Raw genomic sequence first — 6,000 nt, 5'->3', positions numbered from 1 at the left:
TCTAGTGAATATATTGCCTATTCTGAAATAAATAAAAATAATAAAATTCTAAAAGCTCTTTGTTACTAAACAACAACGAAAAACACCCTGAATTCATCTGATGTTGACCAATAGGGAAGTGGTTAGATGGTACTCCATCTAATGGAATAAACTCTGCATCTGTTAAAAAGAATGAGGTAGATAGGCATAGAGAACGTAGTAAGTGAACAAAAGCAAAGTGCAGTATGTGCAAAGTTTCATTTCTGTACATTTTTAAAGGTCACTCAAAGAGCATTATATACATACACTATTCTATGTGCGGGTGTTCTTTTCTGGAAGGACACACATGGAATGATGAATAGAGATTAGCCATGGGGAGAGAATAGAGGGTGAATGTATGGGGAGGATGATTTTATTTGTCATAAATTTCTGAGTATTTTTAATATGTGTGTGTGTTATTTTTATTTAATGAACACCTAATAGTTAATTTTTGTTATGCCTCTGTGAAAAATTTTTAGTGTCATATTCCATATTTTCCTAAATTGATGTGAATCCAAGTGGATGAATTATATAATATAGAAAACTCCTGTAAAAATTTCACAAGGAGATAGATAGCAGCCAATCTATTCTAGACACTTTCTTTTTCTTTTCTCTTTTTAGTCACAGTCTTTAGGAGTGATTTATTAAAAATGATTGAATTAAAAAAATGATTGGATTTTCCAAATTATTAGCAACAGTATGATGCAGTGGAAATAGTAGCCTGAGAGTCTCACTGAGACTTCCACTTGGGCCCTTTCAACCTAAGACACAGCAATCTTCTGTGTTCAGAGAAAGAGATGACTAGTTTAAGATTCTGTCCCCCTTAGAATTCCAGGATTCTAATTCTTATTGCTAGAAAGCAGAGGATTCAATGCTGATTTAAGTAATTCTGTGATTCAAAGATTTTTAATATCCTACGTGATATTATATATCAGCAGTTAGGAATGCTGGCTCTTATACCAGTGTGTGGGGGGTAGTACCTAGGTAGACTTGGCGATTATGGTTGGTATAATAATGACCCTCCAAAGATGGCCATGCTTTAACCCCTGAAACCTATGTACGTGTTACCTTACATAACAAAGGGATTTTTGTAGTCCCTTTTGCAGATATGATTAAGGACTTTGAGATGGGAAAATTATTCTGGAATATCATAATCACAGGGATCTTTGTAAGAGGGAGGCAGGAGGCTCAGTGTCAGTGGGGAAGAGGTGAAGATGACATCAGAGGTCACAGAGTCAGAGAGATTTGAGGATGCTATACTTCTGACTTTGAAGACAGAAGAAAGGACCTATAACCAAGGAAAGCAGGAAGTCTCCAGAAGCTGGAAAAGGCAAAGAAACAGATTCTTCTCTTGGACCTCCAGAAGGAACAAAATCCTGCTGACACCTTGATTTGAGCCCAGTGAAACCCATTTTGGACTTCTGATCTCCAGAATCATATCTTTTTTTTTTTTTTTTTTTGCGGTACGTGGGCCTCTCACTGCTGTGGCCTCTCCTGTTGCGGAGCACAGGCTCCAGATGCACAGGCTCAGCGGCCATGGCTCACGGGCCTAGCCCCTCCGCGGCATGTGGGATCTTCCTGGACCGGGGCGCGAACCCGTGTCCCCTGCATCGGCAGGTGGACTCTCAACCACTGCGCCACCAGGGAAGCCCCAGAATCATATCTTAATAGCTTAATAAGTTTATGTTGTTTTAAATCACTAAGTTGTGGTAATTTGTTATAGCAGCAATAGGAAACTAATACAGTGATTTATATCTAGAATTAAAATTTGAGGGTCATATCAGTTGTTGTATGTGTTTCCATCTCCTTTAATACAAACAGAAATTGTCAACCAAAGCAAGACTGAAGAAAATTTGTGATCATTCACTAACAATCGATAATACACATAAAATGCTGTTGACTTTTATAAACAAAATATAAGAAAAGATAAATCAATAGGTAAGTTTTTTAAGGAACTTGCTTGGCTTTTAATTGTTAACACTGTTTCAGAAGGATAAATTGCCAATAGCTATTTGATGAGAATAAGAATGAGGGAATACCATTATGCTTGGCATGGATGGTAGAAAACTGTAGGGAACTGTTTCAGTTTTTTCCTAGCCTTCCTATGTAAATAATCCTTTAGGAAGATGTGACTTTTTGTAGTCGTAAATCCTGCCTGTAAGAATGATTAACACTGGCAACAAATACTTAACAAGTCCTGGTTCACTGTCCATCTACATCCCATTTTCTCTAGCTCAGCACTTCTCTGTTAGCTTCAATTTTAAATGTCAAGCACAATCCAAGTGGGACTTATGGAGAAGGGAATTTATAAACAAAATATATTACAAGTGTCTTGTTTTCCTTCAGAATTGACCACATTTACCAAGATTCACTGTGCTTTTTTTTTTCTCACTGTGCTTTGTTTTTCCTCCCTATACAGACAGTGAAAGAATGTTGATGAGAGAGGTCCTGTGGTCATGATAAGTCCACTTTTAAGCCATGGAGACCCTTAGGGAAGGCTAATTCCAGGGTTTTCTGCTGAAGTCCACCCTCTGCCTGATGGCTGTCATTATTAAGAAATCCCATTTTTTTTCTTGTCTCAGTGAAATGTGTCTGGGGAGGAGGGGTGGGTGGAAAGAAGTGAATTCCCTGAATAGGGTCAGAACTACAAATTCTGTGAGTGAATGAATAAGAATCAGCTATAATCAGAGAGACAGATCTTCTTTGGTGTTACAGAAAAACATAGCAAGCTACTTACATCTGCTCTCTGGAGACTTTATTAGAAGTTAGAACTGTGGGCTCTGTGGACAGACTCTATGTTTGAAATTTGGATTTGTCACTTAGATGCTGTGGCAGTACAGAATATTGTGTGGCACTTATCATATCCTTAATATTATCTTACATTGCAGACTGTTTATAATAGAAAAAAGAGTAAGAGAGGTAACTTTGCTATTCTAATGCTTCAGATATATGCCCACATAGAGAAGAAACACACAGAAGGAAGAAAATATAATCTCTCTCGATCAATTACATAAAATATATTATCTCAATTTACTTGTTTGACACTGTGTCTTGATTCATGATTCATTATAATTAGGAATATTTTCCATTTCTAAAATCATTTTAGCAAGAAATCCATCTTGTTTTAAATTTATTGGATATTTAAAGAAAATATTTGAAGAGATAATATCTGAAGTCTTCCCTAACATGGGAAAGGAAACAGTCACCCAAGTCCAGGAAGTGCAGAGTCCCATACAGGATAAACCCAAGGAGGAACATGCTAGACACATATTAGTCAAATTGACAAAAATTAAAGACAAAGAGAAAATATTAAAAGTGATAAGGGAAAAGCAACAAATAACATAGAAGGGAATCCCCATAAGCTTATCAGCTGATTTTTCAGCAGAGATTCTGCAGGCCAGAAGGGAGTGGCATGATATATTTAAAGTGATGAAAGGGAAAACCTACAACCAGGAATACTCTACCCAGCAAGACTCTCATTCAGATTTGATGGAAAAATCAAAAGCTTTACAGACAAGCAAAAGCTAAGAGAATTCAGCACACCAAATTCAGCATTTACAACAAATGCTAAAGAAACTCCTCTAGGTGAAAAGGAAAGGCCACAACTAGAAACAAGAAAATTATGAATGGGAAAGCTACATACAGTAAAGGCAGGAAATCATCCACAAACAAATATGATATCAAAATAAGCAATTATGAGACTAAGAGAGTACAAATGCAGGAGATTGGAAATGCATTTGAAATTAAGAGACCAGAAACTTAAAACAATCTTGTGTATATATATATATATATATATATATATATATATATATATATATATATATATATATATGTAGATTGCTATATAAAAACCTCATGGTAACTGCAAACTAAAAATCTACAGTAGATACACACACAAAAAAGAAAAAGGAATACAAACACAACACTAAAGATAGTTCTCAAATCACAAGAGAAGAGAGCAAAAGAAGAAGGGAAGGAAAAAGACCTACAAAAACAAATCCAAAACAGTTCACAAAATGGCAATAAGAACATACATATCTATAATTACCTTAAATGTAAACGGATTAAACACTTCAACCAAAAGACACATACTGTCTGAATGGATACAAAAACAAGACCCATATATATGCTGTCTACAACAGACCCAGTTCAGATCTAGGGACACATACAGACTGAAAGTGAAAAAAGGTATTCCATGCAAATGAAATCAAAAGAAAGTTGGAGTAGCAATACTCATATCAGACAAAATGGACTTTAAAATAAAGACTCTTACAGGAGACAAAGACGGACACTACATAATGATCAAGGGATCAATCCAAGAAGAAGATATAACAATTGTAAATACATATGCACCCAACATAGGAGCACCTCAGTATATAAGGCAAATGCTAACAGCCATAAAAAGAGAAATCGACAGTAACCCAGTAACTTTAACACCCCACTTACATCAACGGACAGATCATCCAGAAAGAAAATCAATAAGGAAACAGAGGCCTTAAATGACACATTAGATTGGATGAACTTAATTGGTATTTATAGAGTATTCCATCCAAAAGCAGCAGAATATACATTCTTTTCAAGTGCATGTGGAACATTCTCCAGGATAGATCACATGCTGGGCCACAAAGCAAGCCTTGGTAAATTTAAGAAAATTGAAATCATATCAAGCATCTTTTCCAATAATAACATTATGAGATTAGAAATCAACTACAAGAAAAAAACTGTAAAAAACATAAGCACGTGGAGGCTAAACAATATGCTACTAAACAACCAATGGATCACTGAAGAAATCAAAGAGGAGATCAAAAAATACCTAGAGACAACTGAAAACGAAAACACTATGATCCAAAACCCATGGGACGCAGCAAAAGCAGTTCTAAGAGGGAAGTTTATAGCAATACAATCTTACCTTAGGAAACATGAAAAATCTCAAATAAACAACTTAACCTTACACCTAAAGCAACTAGAGAAAGAAGAACAAACAAAACCCAAAGTTAGTAGAAGGAAAGAAGTCATAAAGATCAGAGCAGAAATAAATGAAATAGAGATGAAGAAAACAATAGCAAAGATCAATTAAACTTAAAGCTGGTTCTTTGAAAAGATAAACAAAATTGATAAACCTGTAGCCAGACTCATCAAAGAAAAAAAGGGAAAGGGCTCAAATCAATAAAATTAGAAATGAAAAGGAGAGGTTACAACAGACATCACAGAAATACAAAGGATCATAAGAGACTACTACAAGCAACTGTGTGCCAATAAAATGGACAACCTGCAAGAAATGGACAAATTCTTAGAAAGGTACAATCTCCCAAGACTGGACCAGGAAGAAAGAGAAAATATGAATAGACCAGTCACAATTACTGAAATTGAGACTGTGATTTAAAAAACCCCCAACAAACAAAAGTCCAGGACCACATGACTTCACAGGCAAATTCTATCCAACATTTAGAGAACTAACACCTATCCTTGTCAAACTCTTCCAAAATATAGCAGAGGGAGGAACACTCCCAAACTCATTCTATGAGGCCACCAACACCCTGATACCAAAACCAGCCAAAGATATCACAATAAAAGAAAATTACAGGCCAGTATCACCGATGAACATAGACACAAAAATTTGCAACAAAATAATGGCAAGCCAAATCCAACAATACATTAAAAGGATCATGTACCATGATCAAGTGGGATATTTACAAGGGATGCAAGTTTTTCAGTATCCGCAAATCAATCAGTGTGATACACCACATTAACATATTGAAGAATAAAAACCGTATGATCATCTCAATAGATGCAGAAAGAACTTTTGACAAAACTCAACTCCCATTTATGATAAAAACTCTCCAGAAAGTGGGCATAGAGGGAACATACCTCAACATAATAAAGGCCGTATATGACAAACCCACAGCCAACATTGTTCTCAATGGTGAAAAGCTGAAAGCCTTTAAGATCAGGAACAAGACAAGGATGTCCACTCTCACCACT

This window comes from Globicephala melas, chromosome 14 (genome assembly GCF_963455315.2).
Source record: "Globicephala melas chromosome 14, mGloMel1.2, whole genome shotgun sequence".
Lineage (NCBI taxonomy): Eukaryota > Metazoa > Chordata > Mammalia > Artiodactyla > Delphinidae > Globicephala > Globicephala melas.
This window is presented reverse-complemented; position numbering follows the sequence as displayed.